This window comes from Panthera onca, chromosome C2 (genome assembly GCF_046562875.1).
Source record: "Panthera onca isolate mPanOnc1 chromosome C2, mPanOnc1 haplotype 2, whole genome shotgun sequence".
In the NCBI taxonomy this organism is placed as follows: Eukaryota; Metazoa; Chordata; class Mammalia; order Carnivora; family Felidae; genus Panthera; species Panthera onca.
This window is the reverse complement of record NC_138347.1, coordinates 154206909-154228285: the sequence shown is the minus strand read 5'-3', so window position 1 is coordinate 154228285 and position 21377 is coordinate 154206909. Positions and strand designations below refer to the sequence as shown.

General features: G+C 41.0%; 1 protein-coding gene across 1 annotated transcript in view; it reads right to left on the bottom strand.

Annotated features, from left to right (window-relative positions):
• Nucleotides 1-21377, bottom strand: part of LOC132682881 (uncharacterized) — a 46376-nt gene that overhangs the window by 12190 nt on the left and 12809 nt on the right. The gene's annotated exons all lie outside the window — the stretch shown is intronic.

Here is a 21377-nt window from a genome sequence, read left to right as displayed (position 1 = left end):
TAACCGTGCCAATATCACCTGAATTTAAGAAGAGGACAAGAGTCCTGACCACCATCCCCATAAATCACCATGACCTGACCTTCCAGCAACCTAGGCTAGGCAATGGTTTGCATATATAAATTAAGGTCAGCGCGCTTTCAGAAGGAGGCAGGACCCGAGGCCCTCCTCTGAATTTCCTTCTCCTTGTGGTGACCGTGTCCTGCTAACAAACATGTGCCTTTTACATCTGCTTGTTTCTTAGAAAAGAGGCTGGCGTGGTGGAAATAGAAATGATCTTACAGCCCAAAGACCTTGATTCCATTCTTCGCACCTCTACTTCACTAGCTGCTATGGCATTAGGCAGAAGGGCAGTTTGTTCCGAAATGTTTCTCCTCTCTATAAAACAGGGGGGGCAGGGGCGCCTGGGTGGCTCAATCAGTGAAGTGTCTGACTTCAGCTCAGGTCACGATGTCATGGTATGTGAGTTCGAGCCCCACGTCGGGTTCTGTGCTGACAGCATGGAGCCTGCTTGAGATTCTCTGTCTCCCACTCTCTTATCCTCCCCCCCTTTCTCTCTCCAAACAAAAAATAACAACTTAAAAAAGAAGGGGGGCGGGCGCCTGGGTGGCTCAGTCGGTTAAGCGTCCTACTTCGGCTCGGGTCACGATCTCACGGTTCGTGAGTTCAAGCCCCACGTCGGGCTCTGTGCTGACAGTTCAGAGCCTGGAGCCTGCTTCAGATTCTGGGTCTCCCTCTCCCTCCTTGCCCCTCCCTTGCTCATGCTCTGTCACTCCCTCTCAAAAATAAACATCAAAAAAAAACAAACAGGGGGCAATATTTTCTACCTTAGGGATCATTGCAAAGGATGAGGCAATACGTGTAACAGTTATTTGTAAATCATGCAGCTGTTTATAAAGGTAAGATCTTGCCACTATTCGTTAGCCCTCCGATTCCAAAAGGATTGTGAATAATACACAATTATGCAGATGCTACCATGCTAAAATTGCCATCAATTAAAGCTGTCGACACGTTCAAGGAACTTGGAGCGTGCTGCTTCTGTGAATTATGTTCGTGGCCCCCAGTAGAAGAATAGGCAGGTAAAAAACCAGGGGCATTCTCCCAGGTCAAAGCACTCTCTCACTTGTTCTCGGCTGCGTGGAAAGGGATACTCAACCTCATCAGGTACAGATAAATGCCAAGTAAAGCAATATTCCTGTATTGTTCAATGGACTGCAATCTCTTTGAGCTTAGTCCATTTCTGCTTCTCTCATGGGAGCCAGGCTACACAGAGACAGGTAAAAGTTCTGGCTCGTTTCCCCATGGAGAGTTTCACAGAGGCAAGAGCAAACTTTCACAGGGGGAAATTCTTGGGTTGCCCACTAATGGCTATAACCGGGCACAACCTCTAATTCTTGGGTTTATATTCGGAAGCTCAAACGCTTGCACACAGAAGCCACATTCTGCATTGGCCAATCACAAAAAAAGTGATGTTAGTTTCATCTCTGCATACTTGACTCCTTTCTGTTTACTACTGGGTGTTATTTATGTGGCTTCCCTCAAGCCTCAAAATCTAAATATTGAACCATGAATCTTAAGAAAGATTCTGTGAGTGTCATTCGAGAAGGAACAGTCGACATTAAGACCTTGTGGGTCTTAAGAGTCGGCCTTGTGGGTTTCCGAGCCTGATGGCTTGCAGGGGCTCACACTGTACCTGGCTGGTGTTTATCTCATACAGTCTAGTTAGAAGCTGGAAGTTGCTTTCAGTAAGTGCTGGCCTTGGTCAGTCACTGCGGCTTATGACTGCTTGGTACTGCGAAGAACGGTTAAAGCAGAACTCGGGTATAACACAACCCACTCAGGTGATGAGCAAGTTCCCAGAGGGCTGCCTGGGAAGGGTCTCGGGACGCAGCTGCTGCTACTCGAACCAGAGTCACAGAGGAGTTGGAGGCGGTATTAGATTATTTTAGACATTTACGAGCCTGACAATATTAGCTGCTCTCAAGCTGCCAGGCACCCTGTACTTAGGACGACAGACGGCGAGGGCTGGAGTTTAAGGGACTTGCCCGTGGGTTCAAAGAAACTGCCCACCGTGTGTATTCGAGGTGACTCTGAATTTGCCTTTTACTTAGTTCTAAGAATGCCTTTGGACTTCAGCCACCCACGCTGAGATTTCACCCATTGAAAGGTCAGTTTTATTTTAAAGAACAAATAAAAATAAATGAGGGTGATGATAAAGACAACGTGGCACCTTCTGGGGATAAGAGCAAGAAACATTTTAAGGAAATTTTTGCAGGCAAAAAAGATCCTGAATGATTGTAAAAGGCCATGCTTGAAACCCTAACATCAAAAAATTAAGCAGTAACAAATCCTTCAAAAATTAGTCTTATGACGAAAGAAAGATCGATTAACCTAGAAGGAAAAAAAAAAGACAGGTTTTAAAAGGGTAAATAAAAGAAAGTTTAAAATTTTATAATCTAGACAGATCTGAAGGGGAAAATTAAGACATTAAAGGCCATGATAGATGGAAACAATACAGAAAAGATGTGCCCAGGTTAACAACTCTGGAAGAGTGAATCAGGAGAAAAGGGAGCTGTTCTAGCTGTGAAGAGGTTTCAAACAGTGACCAGAGCCGACTGGAATGGCATGGAAGAAAGAGACAAATAAGCAGAGTGGATTGAAGGGCCTCCATCAGAGAGAATCAGGATCTGAGATCCTAAGAAGACGGGGCCTCAAAAAGCTGCTGATGGAAGGACCACAGCAAAAGTAACTTGGGGACCTCACATGAAAGACTGGGGCAGCTCCCCCACGTGGCTTCGGGAACTCCAAACGGGCCTGAGAGGACAAGATCTGGAAGATGAGTGCAAAATCCAAAACACATAAGGTAAGTGGCAAAGTGGCACAGTCATGGGAGGTGTCGATACTGTGCCCTCGGGTACACTCCTATCCGCAAATGCCTCCCCGAACCAGACGAAAGCAATCAGACCAGACGAAATGCCCCCCCCGCTGCCATTTTTCTACCCTAGGATTAAACCAGAAATACAGCAACATTCTAGACCCCATCAAGTATTGCTTTTATTGTAACCAAAACGTATTTCTAGCCTCACAGAAGAAAAAAATCTACCTTCTCGTTATAAAAACAATGCCACAGTTCAGACAGTAAAAGTCCATTTGTCCCTAAAAGAAAATAGAAAGAACAGTTCTCTAAGTGACGGTCCGTGATCACAAAACCAGCAAATAGGCCCTCTTTAAAAGGAATCAGGGGATCAGAGCAAGCAGTATCGACCTGTTCAGAGAAACAACTTGATTGGGGCTTTAGGGAAACACAGAACAAACATGTGTACGGAACAAAGCACAGCTAACATCAGCAAAGCTCTTCCTAAGGTGAAGGATTTGCCAGTTCATTTTGGGATCGAAATCACGTAACGTCAGCCATCTTTTAGAGAAAGCCAAATTCATCCACACATCGCACGAAAGGCAGGAAGGCCCTCCCCCTCGTCACCTTCACTTCCTGTTCTGTACTTCTCTTACTGGTGTCCTGAGTGATTCTTCTCTGGCTGAACCTACAAAGTCATTCATTCACTTATCCATCAAGTGCTACTGGGCACGTCCACAGCCCCCCAAGGCCGTGTGAATAGGGCCTACTCCCAGAACCTGCTGAGGGAGGGGGCAAGTGAATAAGGGATTAGGACAGGTCCCTCGGGAGTGCATCCACAGATAGGGCGCTCCTGGCAACCGAACCAGTTGGGCTGCAGCCAGAGTCCCAATTTCTGCCAAACGCTAGACGTACTTCCTTAGTCTTTCCAGCAATCCCCAAGGGCTGAGCGCTACCTACTATGGCTGTTCCCCGGGAGATGTGTGAGTGGGATAGGTGTCCCCACGAAACAGGCAGTCGATGTTAATGGGAAGGAACTGTTTCCTTTTTGGTTTGTCCCTCTGTTCAGTCCTTTGCAAAAATGGCAATGATCGACTTCCAGCAGACCGCGCCCACGATCTACGGGAACCTGCGGGGAGAATGTGGTATCTCTTTTTCAGCTCACAATCTCTGGGGAACATATTCCAGAAGGGGAAGTGGGAAGTATCGTACAGAGAGGAGGGACTCCCGGGCCTACACAAATCCAAGCCAGCAGGCCCGGCACTGGGTTTTGCCGCGTGCGCCCTGTCCAAGTCAGCGCCAATGTTTCCTTGCTCGTGACATCAGCCCCGAACTGCCTACCCTGACCTGCCCCTCACACGTTCCTGTCTTTGGACCTTCCCGCTCTCTCAGTGGGCTTGCCTCAGCCTTCATCACACCTGACCCCATGCACTGCTCTCTGGGTTCTTCCTTCGATGCTCCTCCTTGGCCACGCCCCTCTCTTGGGCAAACCCTCCGGGGGGCTCCGGCCTCTCAGCCTCGCCTCTAGGGAAATGATGAGAAACCGGGGGAGCAGCACGGTTGAACAGCCGGAACGGACTTCCTCTTCGTACGGACATAACTTGCAAAATAAATAACTTCGGAAGGCCCAAACTACTTTTTTTCCAGGACGGATATCACCCACAGTGCCGTAAGATTCTGAAGTGCTTTCCCAAACCAAAATAGCTGATGAGCACAAATGCATGGGAACTGTACATCTGATGTTTTCTTCACAGATATATTTGGACCATCAAATGCTACCCATCCTTGCAAAAGAAAAAAGTCTGTAAATTAGAGTGCAGACAAGGCACTGGTTATCTCATATCCGAAGATTTATAGGATATGATATGTTGGCAATAATTTGTGAGAGCTTCTGTTTATTATTGATACAAAGAAACACCTCTGTTTATCCTAGACATCCCTGCACGTGGTGGTAATGCAGTTGCTTTACAAGGCCATATATGTACAGTGGAGGCAGCATCCCTGCCATAGAGACGTCAGCTACGGAGTCAGAATAACCTATGTTCGATGTCTTCATCTTGGCCCCTTGGGCAAGATACTGTCCCCATTATAACTGCGGGCTGTGAGGACCTACCTGAGACAACTGTTGAAAGAGAGTGCAAAATGGCTCAGAGCCATCAACAAATACTACCTAAGTATGGCTACAGGTAGGCTGTGTAGTTCAAAGATTTGGTTTTATGCAACCACATGCACCTACTTTCAAAGAAATATTCAATGAGACTATCGGAAGCAAGCGTTGGGCCAGCATGAACCCCCGGACGCGGACTGTTTGGGGCAGGAGGACCCAACAAGGGGGACCAGGATGAAACAAAAGAAGAGAGAGGCCTGGACCAGAAACAAGAGAGTATATTCTTAGTGACACCTTGCTAAGGGTTGAGGCCCTAACGTAACGTAAAATGAAATCACGTTATGTGCTTAAGTTTCTAATTTTTTTTTAATGTTTTATTTAGTTTTGAGACAGAGAGAGACGGAGCATGAGCAGGGGAGGGGCAGAGAGAGGGGGAGACACAGAATCCGAAGCAGGCTCCAGGCTCTGAGTTGTCCGCACAGAGCCCGACGCGGGGCCCGAACTCATGGACCGTGAGATCATGACCTGAGCTGAAGTCAGACGCTCAACCGACTGAGCCCCCCAGGCGCCCCAAAATCCTCCTTTTAAAGCCCTCCTTTAAACCACTGAACTCGGATCCTTTCTTTCTCAACAGTCACTGCATTCATAATTATATATTTGTTTGCTAGTTTATTATCTGTTTTCCTCACTAGGTTGTAATGATAGGAACCACGGCCATGTCACTCAGCAATGTATATCCAGCATCTAGAATACATAAAACACCGGATAAATATCACGTAAGTAAATAAATGACTATCTAAAGCACGACAAACATTTTGATTTGGTAATTAAACACAGGGAGAAAGAAAATGCACACATTTTCTAAGCAGCCTTCCCCTGAAACAAACACCAGGGGTATTTTGTCTGCAGGACGAACACATCCATGGGAGTGAATATTGGTAACCGATTCGACGAACTTCATTGGTAGGGTCAGATTGACGCGATACTCAATGAAAACCCCTCAGGATGAGCTGTACAGAGACACTGATATTTAAACCCCAGTGTCCCTCCCCCTATAATAAAGTCCTGGCAGGCTTTATTTTAATATTTCCCTTTTGGCTACGTTGCAAACTCCATCCTAACCTCTGGCCCTTATTTGCTGGCACATTAACCTTTTCGGTCTCAGTAATGATTGTCAATTTCTGGGAAGAAAGATCTCCAAGATAAAAAACAGAAGCTTGATTTACACTGAGTGGTTACCATGGACGTTGAATCTTGGGCTCATCTACATACCAACAGTGTATGATCATGAACAATTACCTTCTCTAAGTCATAATTTCCACCTCTGTAAGATGAATGTAAAATCAGTACAACTTCATAGAAACGTCATGAAGAATAAATTAAAAAGTGCTTGTAAAGCATTTTTAACCTGATACTGGTATTTGTAATAAATATTAGCTACGTGTTACTGACTGTTCCCTATAATTCTGATCCCATGCAATCCAAGTTGAATGTAGCATTCTTCTTTAAAATTTTATCTTAATATTCAATCATCAAGCATTTATTGAGGAACTACTATGGGCCAAGCACAGTCTAAGATGTAGGAAGATACTGTTCACTAGGACATGGTTATAACACTTCCCAAAAGAGTATAGTTTGTATTACGCGAATTAATAAACTTGGCAATGAAGAGTAACAGGTGACTCTCTTTCAAAGCTGAGATCCCATGAAGCTATTTCAGATTAGGAAGCATTGTAATTAGACTTTAATGGATTTGCAGATTATTTCATCTCACCTTTCTAAACCCAGGCACTTCCAAAACGTGTGAAGTGTTTACATTTCGCTACTAAATTTGGCATATCAGTCTATAAAAAGAAATTTTTTTTTAGTGAAGTCTCATTATTTCACCTTGCAGTCTTTTATGTGGGTGATTTTTTTCATCGTTTTGAACATTTTGCCTTTGTTGTTTACATAGACTTTTAGATTTTTACTATACAGAAAGCAAAATAGAAAAACACAAGGAAATAAAAGGAGTAAACAACCTTAGAATATCTATTTGCCTACTTATTTTCTGGTTTGAGGAGCAAAGCATACTGGGTAAACAGAAATCAATAATGCCAGCGTCTTCCATTTTTCACTCTGAGACAAACATACATCGAGTCTCTACCACGCACCGGGCACCGTGCCAATACTTGACGAGGACAAATGACTCCTCTCCCCAAAAAGGCAGTGGAGAGAACAGCTAAGACAGCAGCTTCTGGAATCAGACTGTTAGGAATTACCTAGTCAGCAGCTGACTGTGACTTGAGAGAGCTCTCCATGGAGGCCAGCCATGGACTTGGACATCGGGCGAACCTGAGTTCAAATTCCAGAATTTCCACTCATAGCCTGTCTGACCTTGAATAAGCATTTAGTATCTGTACGCCTTAGTTTTCTCACCTTTAAACAAGGGCCCAAGAATCCTATTTTGAAAGTTGTAAAGATAAAATGTGATAAAAATCTATACCATATTTAGCCCGATGCTGAGGCCGTGTAAAGGCTATACTCATTCCTTCATGTATCCATGCCTTTTCCTTTCGATATACTTCTAGAATCAAAAGGGATAGCTGGGACAAAAAAAAGTCAACCTCACTCAAAAATTCGGGATAAATACTGGTATGCATCGCTCTTTTGAATGGACAAAATGCGTTCATTGCTGTGAGTAAAAACTATAGACACAAGCTAAGCCAAAATCTCTGGTAACCATGCCAGTAACCTGGGAGTCTATCGGCACCACGGATTTAATGACTCAAGAAATCAAAAGAATGGTAAGTTTTCCAAATGGCATGTAGCTCTTGCTGAAGCAAGAGTTGAATAATAGTTTCAACCAGATCGAATTGCTCACCATCTGTTCATGGAAAGATAAAACCCATCTTCCTGTATAATAGATCAACAAGCATTTAAAGGAAAAGGGATTGTCTCAAATTTCAGCATCAAATGGATATGTTTACGTGACCAGAAATTGCACACAGGGAACAAATAAAAAGAGATCAGTCAGTAAAACAGGGCAGTATGAACTTTAAAATGTCTTTCCGAATCTCTCAGAAACATTCCATTTGTGTCTCACAGAACAGTATAAAGCAACAGTGAAAAACATATTTAATAGAGTTCCAGATAATTCAAGATTTTGTCATTTTAAGCCTCCAACCTACAAAGTGCTATTTTTATCCCTTCCCATCTTCCAAACCATTTCCAGTCTTAATGACTTTTGTACTGCACATAAAGGATGGAATTTCTGTATAATATTTTATACAAAATTAAATAATCAACTTATATTTAGAAACAGTAGAGATGCCTCTGTCTTCCTGTCCTCCCTGAAACCAAGGAAACAGGAAAATAGAGGGCAGAAAATAAAATTAGGTCTTTGATAAGCTAAAATTCAGCCCTTCCTCTGAACTCTTCCATGAGGAACGACTTTATAATGCCATAAACATTGCATCTGGGAAAGTATAAGCCCAGAGGAGGAAGCGCAGACTAGATTTGGCAAAGGAAGCAAAGCTTCCCCAAAACTCCCCAGGCGGGGGGTGGGGTGGGGGATCCTCTCTGCTACTACATATTGACAAGGCAGAAAGATGACGTAGGTATATGAGACATGTGCCATGTACTGATGTGTGAAGGAAGGAAGGAGAGAAGTGAGGAAGCAGAAACAGTGGCTGTCAAACAGTTCTACAAGTGCTTTCGAAATATAAACACCGTGTCACTACTCAAAAATACCTGTGGCCTATGGGCTCACCATACGAAAAGCCAGGAAGCCTTTCTCTGAGCTCAAGGCAAGTGAAGTATTTATATCAAGAACAGCGCACTATGAAATTTGATGGTAAACAGATCATGAAGTTCTTTAAATTTAAAAAAAAAAAAAGCATGGCCTCAATGCAATGAGATCTCAAAGAGGAAATGCAAGGATTCAACATAGAGATGATTAGGCAAAGGAATACCATTAAAAGGGTAGGAGCTATTAGCTGCAGGTATGGCAAAATCATTTTTTACAACTTCCGAATGTCCCCAGGGAAACAGATAAAGCGACTATAAAGCAAAAGACTCCGAGAATCCAAAGAAATCTACAACTAGTTGAATTGGCAGGTGAATTTAGCAAAATCATTGGATACAAGAGCCACATACCGAATCAATTTTATACATAAACAAGAAATGAGGAAACGAAATTCAACAAATGATATAATCCAATATAATTAAAAACACATCAGATACCTAGACGCCAATATAACAGATGTACAATATCATTACACTGAACACCACCAAGCATTTCTTAGAGGGATTAAAGACCATCTAAATAAACAGAGGACTATATAAATTCATGGATATGAAGACTCATGTTACAAAGATGTCAATCATCCTCAAGTTGATCTAGAGTCTCTAAGAAGTCCCGGTCAAAATCTCAGCAGGTGAATTTTAGTTGACAAGCTGATTCTAATATAATTATATAAAAATGCACACTACCCAAAGTATCTATGACAATCTTAAAGATGAAGACCTAAGAGTAAGTTAGAGGATTTACACAGTCGTACATCAGGACTTGCTCCAAAGATGCAGTAATTAAGGTACTGTGATATCAGTACAAAGACAGACAAAAAGATTGGTGGAACAGAATATTCTAGCAGCAAATATATGAACATTTGATGTAAGTAAAAGAAGTTACTGCAGAACAGTGAAGGAAACGTAGTCTTTTCCCAAAAGAAACCCCCAAAAATGGTGCTGAGTCAATTACATATCCGTATGAAAAACATGAATTTTGACACCATTGATTGACATAAAAATCAATGCCAGAGAGATCTGTATACGAACAGTAAAATAATAATGGTTTCAGAAGAAAATTTTGAGAATAGATACATGACTTTGGGATAGATGAAGTCTTCTTGAACATGAAACAACCAGCACTTACCAAAAAGGGAAAAAATTGAAAATTAGGTCACATTAAAATTGAGAAGGTTTGTTCAGTAAACTATTCCATGAAGAGATTGGAAAGGCAACCCAAAGAATGGAAGAAGATATTTAGACTAGACATATTCATAAAAGGACTCACAGATACGCTGCCATCGGGAAGATAAAAGGTCCACAATCCAGAAAAGGCAAAAGACGTGAACAGACACTTACAGGAGGATATCCAAACTACCAAGAAGCGTATGAAATGGTGATCAATTAGTCACAAGAAAATGCAAATCAAAACTACAATTTTAGGGGCACCTGGGTGGCTCAGTTGGTTAAGTGTCCAACTTTGGCTCAGGTCATGATCTCGGAGTTCATGAGTTCAAGCCCCACATCGGGCTCTGTGCTGACAGCTCGGAGCCTGGAACCTGCTTTCAGATTCTGTGTCTCCCTCTGTCTCTGCCCCTCCCCACTCATGCTCTCTCTCTTTCTCTCTCAAAAATAAACATGAAAAAAAAGTTAAAACTACAATTTTATACCACTCGATACCCATTTGATTTCTATCAAAAATTCCAAGGGTTGACAATACTACAGCATACAGAGCATGTCTGTCTTTGTACTGACATCACAGTATCTTAATTACTGCAGTATGGGTCGGACTGCAAATGGCACAATCACATTGGAAAACTGTCACTATTTACTAAAGATACGGCTATCCCGAGATCCTGAATTCAATTTCTATTTTTATAGAAAATCACCCTTATTCACCAAAACATATGCTAGGATGTTATTGAAAATAGGCTCAAACATGTTAAATGATCCCAATGTTATCAACAGAATGATAAAACAATGACATAGTCCCACAAACACATACTATATAGCAATGGCAGTGAAACAAAATAGTGCCACATGCACATGGAGAAAACTCATCAACATAATCTTGAATGCAAATAGGCATTCAAGACAATGTGACTCCATTTATGCAAAGTCCATAAGCAGTAAAATGAATTTATAATGTTAAAGGAAATACAGAGGTGACCTTGCGTAGGATGATGGTGGGGGTTGGGTAGCTTCTGGAATGCTGTCAACACGCTCTCGCATATGTGAGCGGCAGCTAAAACAATGGATTCCCTTTATGAAAATACACAGAGCCATGTACCTAGGATTCATATACTGTACTTATCATACTTCAAAAAATTGATGCTAAAAGAGTATTATCTCCCCATATATATAACATCTCCAGACTTGCTTAATGTTGCATGTATTTTCTAAAAAATTCCTGCCTACCTGATAAACCAAAAAAGGAGCTATACATCCTTTTCTTTGAATTTGCACTTTGTGAGAACTACATCACTAAAATATTTTGAATCTGTACTACTTGAATTGTGAAGTTCAAGCTATTTTCATGTTAATTTGCCATTTATATTTCTTTTACAAACTTCTCATGCCTTTTGCTCAATGTTTTCTCTATTATTAATATTGCTGTTGTTATTTGAAGCTTCTTCATGCAGGAAGGGAAGGACTGGCTTGTGACACGTGTAGCATTATGTGCTCTATGTGACCTTAAGAAGGTTATTTATGACCTTAAGCTTCACCTTCCGCATCAGAAACACTGGATAATAACAGCATCAACAGTCCTGAAAAAGATTTATTTTTAAGGACTACATGAGTACCCAGGTGACATGTACATCACAAATACTCTCCCATTTTTCATAAATTTTTGAGCACCAATTAAATGTAATAAGGACTCATGCCTTGGATCAAAACTGAAACCAGACCATTTCTGCCACTAAACCAGAATGCTGGTCAGCTGTCAGTCAAAGCACCACAAATGCCCCTTCCTCCCATTTCCATCTGTCATTTCATTCTGTTGATTTCAGCTCTTCAACGTCCTTCAGGTTCTTTCCTTCCCTCCCCACAGTCACTGCCTGCATTCAGGCCTCCATCTTTCCCACCTGGATATTGTAATGGCTTCTTGACCAGTCTCTGTCTCCCCCTCCTTACTCTCCTATCAGTTCAATGTCCTGCCGACAGATGGATCATTCCAACTGCAGTTCTGATCAGACCAAGGCTCTTGTTACCTTCAGCACGGATTCTGTTCAGTTTTATCAGATCACAAAACACAACCATCATCTGATCCCTACCTTTCCTCTGAAACATTAGGCCTCTAATATTTCAAAAGTTCTAAAACACTAGCTGTCTCTTAAACGATCCATGATATTTATGTCACAGGACCTTGCACATGACATCCACTTATGTCACATGACGTTGGATAAACTCCCACAGTCTCATCCCAGCCTAATACCTGCATAATGGCACCTGTATCATTTATCCATCCAACTTGCTACTCTAGGACCTACTAAGGAGCAAAGACTATGTCTTTGGATCATTGCCCCCTGAGCCCGAATGGTCCCATGTGAATGAGTGAATGAGGGACCAAAGAAAAGAGCGTAAGACTGAACTCCCTCTTAGATCATGCTTCTCAGCAATATTCTTCAGATGACTTCAATAGGAATTGAAAAAAAAAGTCAAGATTAAATTTTCCAGAGAGAAGAGATGATTTGTAGTAAACTCCATCCTCTATAGCAATGCAGAAACATCCTCTCACACATGGTTGGTAGGTAAGTAGGTAAGTAGGTAAGTAGGTAGGCAGGTACGTGACAGGAAGATAGAGATTTATTTCATACAATAAGGAACAGACCAGTGCTTTAATTCATATGACCATTTCTGACAGGGATTCAAATGTCCTAAGCTTAAGGGCACTTGAACCTTATATTCTCTTTGGCAGTCCTGTGTTATTATTCTCACAAGAATGATTCACGCCTTGAACTTTCAAACGGCTCTTAAATCAGGGCTATGCGGTTGAAGGAAAACAATCTATATTCCTTTGTAAGTGGTTATAGGACGCACATTAGAAATGGTCTCATTGCTTCTTTGGGAAGGACAGAGCTCATCACTTCTCTTGCCACCTAAAGGCTCTTTTCTCGAGCTTATGTAATTGAGGATTAGCTCATGTAGTATAAATTCACCAAAAGACTTAAAGTGAGATCACATCTATGAAGCCCACAGGGAGATGACTTAAGTTTCTCTTGTTAGTTATACAGAAGGAGATCTGGGGACCAAATCCTGAGAAAAATGAGTAGAGTCCAATCTCAAAACGTGGATCTGCTTCTCTAGGATAAATTGTATGTGCACGGTATACTTCTGATATGGATTTTTTCCTAAAATTATCTATTTATCAACTACTTCTTTGTGAGCATTTTTTCTATCAAAGACCAAATCGTACTTATCCGAGCCTCCTCTTTAATATTCACTACAGCACTTTTCGCCGACTTGGTTCTCAGCAGATGTGGGTTTGAACCGGTCCTCCAAACGTTTTATGAGCCAGGAGTCCAGGGAGTATCTGATTTTTTTTTTTACATTAAATGTCCTAAGGGATAGAGTTTCCTGTCCCCAGTTTTATCTACATTCTTTCGATGTTCATTTGCAACAGACTTTTGCTTCCAATTTGCTGCATGAGGGACAGTGACAGCTGCATATGGGGACAGACCATGAGGGAAAAGGGGAGCACCCATTCCCTCTAGTTGGTGCACATTCCTGTCATTATCCTGCATTTGAGCATGAGCTGCAATCATAGCTTGTCAAACAGTGTGAAATACCCCCTATTTCCTTTAGTACCACTAGTTTCTTGTGACTCACGGTGTCATTTAAGTTGGTGACATCCGTGTCTGTGCTGCCATAAAATATGTAGCCGGTGATACCCCTCATCTTTTTTGCACCGAACATATTTTTTTGCGTAACTATTGGTGAATATTCTCTGTGTGTGCATGTGTGTGTGTAAGGGCCTATATTTGTTATGCGACAGTCGGTACCTGAGAGCAGCCATATGAAGGATGCTGAGAATTTAGAAAAGAAGCACCAAAAGAAAAAAACCGGCATGTAATGGTTCAAAACAGAAATACGGAAAGTTGCCTTAAAGAGAGAAAACGATTCCAAGGCCTGCGAGATGTGGCATCATCCCGAGTGAAGGTAGAAATACATCTAAACATGAATGGCTCAAGAAGCAGCAACTGGCTAGGCCAGGAAACAGTGGGGAAAACAGGAAAGTTAGGGAGACAAATATTGTCCGCATCCATCCAGTCCTCTAAGGCAAGTGGGTGCCCTGGAGAAATGACCACAAAATGCCTGCCTGGCACAAAATATTCCAGTCCCAGAGACCAAAACTCTTGCTCGCACACCATACTAACCACACAATCCTCCAATCGCAAAACTGCAGATGTCTCCACACCAGGAGAAAAGAGACGTTGGATTGAGAACATGAGTAGCCCCAACACTGCACACGGATCACACACGCACGCACCACACACACGCACACACATCCACACACAGAATAAGATGGCCTGCTAGTTTATAGACACATGCCTGTGTATGTGTGTGAGTTTACTTGGTGTATCCTTCTTGGTGTTTACTTCTGCAGAAGTCAGATCAGTTCTGGGACACTGGAAGCCAGAGCAGATATGCAGAGATGCACCAAAAGGCCAGAGGGATGAGAAAACTGAGAACACTGTCAAAGGCAAAAGAGAGGTCGAGGCCATGGCTTGAGGGTTTCAGGACGGACAGGTAAGCAAATAAAAACAGGAGACGTAAAAGAGAGAAGTTAGAGCAGCCAGGGGGTAAGGTGAGGTCAAAGAGTGGAGGGCAAGATGGAAACTCGGTGAGCAGCCTAAAATGACTGGAAATTGTGATCAGAAACTGGAACATCTAAATTTATGATTCAGGAGCAAAGGAACAGATTTCAGTGATTGTGAGGTTCAGAATGTGGCTATAGGAGCTCATTAAATATGAACTCAGGATAGAGTTTGAGTCATTCAAACATTTGACATCTAGCAGCATGGCAGGTAGAGCATTAGACAGAAAGTCTATGAATTAGATGCCAAATACCTCAATATTTGGCCTCAACCAAAGGCCAAATAGTTTACTCACATAGCTGCCTTATGTATTCATATTTTGTTCATGCTCTTCCCACTGGGTGCAATGCCACCCTGGCTCCACATTGCCCTACCACATTTTCATAGAGAATTCACATGTTTCCTTAGAATATAAATTATTCTTGTTGCATCCTCCCTATAACATGCGTCCATTTTCTTAAGTTTATTTATGTATTTATTTTGAGAGAGAGAGAGAGAGTGCATGGGAGGGGCAGAGAGAGAGGGAGAGAGAAAAAAAATCCTACGTAGGCTACGCACGGTCAGCACAGAACCCAGTGCAGGGCTCAAACTCACCAACTGCAAGATCATGACCTGAGCGGAAATCAAGAGTCAGTCACTTAACTGACTGAGCCACCCAGGCACCTGATGAGTTCAGCTTTTAATGCAACACATATAATTCAACGGCCAAATCTGCAAATGCTTGTTAAAGGAAACAGGAAACAACATAACAATGGAGAACCTGAAATGGAATCCAGGAAATTCATGAAAATTTTTGTCTGACAGTATTAAAAGAACCAAAAGAGATGAACAAAAGGTAATAAAGAGATTAACAAAGAATGGCAATGTTTTTTAAATGAGGAAATATCCTTGTCAGCACGGAAGGCTTTGGTGATGTGGACAAGCACAGTATTGATGGAGTGGTCAGGAAAGAAATGTTGAGCCCTCTGGACTGCGAATGAGGGAAGATTGCTGAAAACAGGTCACTGTCCAGGGTACTTAACTCAGAAACAGGGTAGTTGTTGCAAGACTTTCCCCAATAATTTCAAGTTTTTGATGCTATAGTAAAGGGCATCTTTAAGTTTCACTCTTTTTTTTTTTTTAATTTTTTTTTCAACGTTTTTTATTTATTTTTGGGACAGAGAGAGACAGAGCATGAACGGGGGAGGGGCAGAGAGAGAGGGAGACACAGAATCGGAAACAGGCTCCAGGCTCCGAGCCATCAGCCCAGAGCCCGACGCAGGGCTCGAACTCACGGACCACGAGATCGTGACCTGGCTGAAGTCGGACGCTTAACTGACTGCGCCACCCAGGCGCCCCTAAGTTTCACTCTTAAATCACTTGTTTCTAGGATAAAGAAATCTAGGTAATTTTGAATATTCATCTCATCTCCTGAAAACTTGTAAGTAAGGGTACACTCATTCTATACAATCACGTCTTCAAATAATGTTACTTCTCCCTTTCCAATCTGGATGCATTTCATTTCATTCTTATTGCACACTGCACAAGGTAGGATCTCCAGTATAGCGTTGAATAAAGTGGTAAAAGGAGACATTCCTGCTTTGTTCTTTATTCTGCAAGGGAAGCATTAAGTCTCCCACCATTTAATAGGACGGTAGCTACAGGCATTTTGCAGATGCCCTTTTTTCAAGTTAAGGACATTTTCTTCTCCTCCTGGCTTGATGAGGGTTTTCATCCAGAATGGATTACGGATTTTGCCAAATACTTGTTCTCTGTTGAGATGATCACATTTGTTTTCTTCAGTCTCTTGATATAGTGAATTGTATTGATTGGTTTGCAAATGTTCAATTAACCTTGCATTCCTGGGAGAAACCTCACTTAGGATGCCATTTCCTTTTTATATATTGTTTAATTGACTGAAATGTTTTTGAGAATTTGTACTTTGTGTTAATGAGGTTTAAAGTATTTAGCTTCCTCTCCACATAATGTGTTTGCTTGGCTTTGTTATCAGGAAAATGCCGGATTCATGGGATGAGTTGCAAAGTAGTCTCTCCCCTTAAATTTTATAAAAGAAGTTTTTGGAATTATCATTACTTCCTTCTTTCAATGTTTAGTAGAATTCACCACTGAAGCCATGTGTGTCTGGAACTCAATTTCTCTAACAGAACAGAGGCACTGGAGTTATCTATTCCTTTTGAGAGAGTTTTGGCTGTCTGTCTTCCAAGGAATCTGCCATTTCATGCCATAAAGTTGTTCATAATATTTGCCCATTATTCTTTCAATATCTATACAATCTATTGCGATGTCACCTTTTTCATTCCTGACATTGCTAATTTATGTATCTTTTTTCCCTTGATCAGTCTGAGTACATCAATTTTAATGATCTCAAAACTCTAGATTTTTGTTTCACTGATATTTCTCTATTGTTTTTCTGTTTTATATTTCATTGTTTTCCATTCTTATTTTCCTTTTGTCTTTCTTTTTGCTTGCTTTGGGTCCAATTTCTCTTATTTTCTTTCTTTCTTAAGCTGAATCCTGAGGTGGCTGAGTTGAAACCTCTTTCCTAATATTTAATGCTATAAATCTCTCTCCAAATGCTGCTCTAACTGCATATCACCTATTTTTATGTATGGTTTTTTGTCTCCTCCTTGAGTTTTTGTTTGCTTGTTTGTCCCATAGATAACTTAGAAATATCTTCTTTAGCTTCTAAATTTTAGGGATTTCCTAGGGAACTTTCTGCTGTTGGTCTCTAACTTGACCCTCTGTATGCTTCAAATACTTGTAAATTCATCGAGATCTGCTTCATGACACAAAATGTGGCTGTCTTAGTAAATATCCCATGTGTACTTCAAAACTCTGTGTCCTTTTCTTGTTGGATGGAGTACTTACAAGTGTGAATTAGGTCCCGTCGGCTGACCATGTTGTTCAAGTCTTCCATATCCTTACTGATTTCAGTCTACGTTCACTAATAATTTCTGAGAAAATGAGTCACAAATCTCTGAAAATAATTATCAATTTGTATATTTCTCCTTTCACTTATATCAGTTTTTGCTTAATGCGTTTTGTAATTTTTATTAGGTACATAAAAGTTTGGGATTAGTATATTCTCTTGAAATCATTATGAAATGATTCTTTTTATCCGTGCTAATATATTTTGTTGAAAAATATATTTTTTATCATTTAAATATAGCCACTCCAGCTTCTTTTGATTACTATCAGCATTGTGTTTTCCCAATGTTTCAATTTTAACATATTTTTTTCTTATTACATTTAAAGTGAATTTCTTTTTTTTTTTTTTTTTTTTTTCAACGTTTTTTATTTATTTTTGGGACAGAGAGAGACAGAGCATGAACGGGGGAGGGGCAGAGAGAGAGGGAGATACAGAATCTGAAACAGGCTCCAGGCTCCGAGCCATCAGCCCAGAGCCTGACGCGGGGCTTGAACTCACAGACCGCGAGATCATGACCTGGCTGAAGTCGGACGCTTAACCGACCGCGCCACCCAGGCGCCCCTAAAGTGAATTTCTTATTAGCACCCTACAGTAGGGGCTTACTATTTTATCCAATCTGATCATTTCTAACGTTTAATTGTTGTGTATAGAGCATTTATATTGGTGTTATTATTGATATTTATTTGAATTTAAATCAACCACTTCGTTGTTTCCCCGTCTGTTTTTTTGTTCTTCTTTCCCTTTTTTTGTATTCATTGTTTGTATTACTTGATTTTATCTCTTTTACTGGCTTATTTTCTATATCTCTTTTTTACCATATTGCTATCGGTTTATACTATATGCCTTTAACCTATCACCTTCTATCTTCAAATAACATTATACCACTTCACATACGGTGCGAAACTGAAGAAAATTTACTTCTATTTCTCCCCTCCCGGCCTATACCAGATTTCTGTGATACATTTTACTACTACTTGTGGTATTATCCCCCACATTTCATTGCTGTTATTTTTACTTTTAACAATTATCTTCACTAGTAATTCAAAAACGAGAAAGATCTTTTTTTATCTTTCTACTTATGATGCATTATTTCCATTCTGGTTATCTTCATTCCTTTATGTGGATTCGGATTTCTATCTGTATCCTTTTCCTTCTGTCTCAAGGTCTTCCCTTAACATTTTGTGTAGTGCAGGTCTGTAGAGAATAAATTTATATTTCTATGTCTGAAAAAGTCTGGTTCACCTTTACTGCTGAAAGATATTTTTACTTGGTATAGAATTTTAGATTAACAGCTTCCTTTCACATGTTTTCGCTCTCTTCTTAAAAACATGCTTCACCATTTTCTTGCTTTGTTTTTAATGAGGAGTCTACCTTCAATCTTCTCTGTATTTCTGTGTATTAACACGTCATTTTCCTTCTGTTTTTAAGCTTTTCACTTTAATACTGCTTTTTAAGAAATTAAATTAAGAGATACCTTAGTGTGACTCTTCATGTTGATAATTGGGTTATTTGAGGTTCTGTGGGCTTATGGTTTCTATCAAATTTTGGGGGAAAAATGGCATTTATTTCTCCTTTCTAATTCAAGTATTATCAACATACAGTATTACATCAGTTTCAGGTGTACAGTATTATGAGTCGATTCTTTACTCTTATTCCCCTTCTTCTATTTCATCCATCCCTCCACCCACCTTCCCTCTGGCAACCACAAGTTTGTTCTCTATACAGTCTGTTTGCCTTTTTGTTTTCCTCCATTCATTTTTTGTTTCTTAAATCCCACATAGGAGTAAAATCATATGGTATTTATCTTTCTCTGATGGACTTTTTCACTTAGCATGATATCCTCTAGATCAATCCATGATGTTGCAAATGGCAAGACTTCCTTTTTTATGACTAATAGCCTATTGTATATTTTTGAGTAATGTTTTTCCATTCCTCCTACCCTCATCCTTCAGGACTCTAATTTAATGCATGTAAGGCTGAAGTGGTCCCACGGCTCACTCGTTAGGCTCTGTTCATTTTCCAGCCTTTGTGCTGTTTCGTTGTGGTGAGCTTGTCTTGCTGTCTTCCATTCATTAACATTGTCTTCTGTAATGTCTAATCAGCTGTTTTCCCCATTTAGTACATTTTTCCTCACAGGCATTGCATTTATTATCACTAGAAATTTGACACAGTTCTCTTTTCTATTTGCTTTGTGTCTACCTAATCTCAATAAATTCTCTACCTTCCTGAACAGATTAAATATAATAATTGCTTTCATATACTTAGCTACTATTTCAATCAACAGTATCATTTCTGCATCTATTTCTATAGATTAAATTTCTCCTCATGATAAATCATTTTTTTTCCTGCTCTTGTCTTGCTTGGTAATTCTTTGTTGATGTCAGACAATGTAAATTTTACATAGCTGAGGACTAGACATTTGTGAAATCCTGTAGATATTCTTGATCTTTGTTCAAGGACGCAGTTATCTGAAAAGAGTTTGATCCTTCGAGACTTATTTGTAAGCTTTCTTAGCCAGCATCAGAATGGCCTCTGATCTGGGGCTGATTTTTTCAGCAATACTGAGACAACAGCCTTCTGAGTACTCTACCCCATGAATTACGAGGTTCCTGGGTAGGACTATGAATTCTTCTAGCCTGGACCTGCGTAAGCTCATGAGAATCTCTTCTTTTTTTGCAAATGGTTCTTTCCCTGACTTTGGGCAGCTGCCTCATATCCATGCACTGATTAGAACTCAGTTGAAGACTAAAAGGGGTTCCTGTGTAGATCTCTGTGACTGTTTCCTTGCGTTTGTCCTTCTGTTCTGCAAACTAAACGCTTTGGCCCCACTGGACTTCAAATGAAGATGACAGATGAGGGCATCTTTGCATCTCATCCATCAGAAGGAGTCCTAGGCTCCATGTGGGTTTCCTCTCCTGGTGGCCTAGAAACTGTCCAGCTGGTAAGCCCAAGCCAGCCAAAGAGCTCCCCTAATTTTTCACCATTCTCCTGGACTCTCGGGAATCACTGCCCTGCTCTGCCTGACGTCCACGCAGCAACAAACACAACTTCGTATATTCTGTTTGAGCTTTCAGTTGTTTCAGGCAAGAGGGGTAAATCCAATCCCTGCCTTTTAATTTGTGGAAAGCAGAAGTTTAAGTAGAGTGTTTTCAAGTTATTTTAAGGAATCGTTCCTTTTGATTAAGGTTTCGGGTGCTATTTCAGAATTAACATAGCAGTACGATTTGGCTAAATAGGAAGGTTTTCTGTTGGTCTGATTGAATAGTCTATCACATCAAGCAATCTTTGACCCACTTTGTATGGGGAAGCGGGGTGGAGCTAGTCCGAAACAGGGACACACCTTAGCCTCTCTTCTCTACTTCATTCCCAAATGAATGCTGCATCATAGCTTTCTCAACTTACGGAGCACATGCAGAAAATCCGTATCCAGTCTTTGAGGACAAGAAGGCTATCACAAATACATCTACAGACTTCGGTTAACGGTTCCCTCTGTGTCTAGAGCCGTATTGGATTCGTCAGGTATCGAAGCAACTTGCCTATTCCCTACACTCCAGCAAACGGGATTCCAGCAAGGGTGTTAAAGTCGCCTGTGAGGAAAAACAACTGAACGCTAATCAGAAGTGCTGAAGGTGAATCTAATAGCTCATCCAAGGGAGCAAACAAGCTGAGAGAGAATGAGCAAATACTGCTGGCAGTGGCTAGAGGCCAATGGGTGGGGGGAAATGGGCTTACAGTAGGAGATAATAGAGGTGTGAGCAAATCTAAGGGAGGCGTCTGCATGCTCTGAACAGTAGGGATATTGCAAGGCCCGCCAGGACCAGGCCCTGGAAAGCATGCAACAAGGGGAAGGTCGCTTCTCCAAGGTCAGCCACGCTCCAACACATGGAGTCAGATCATTATTTT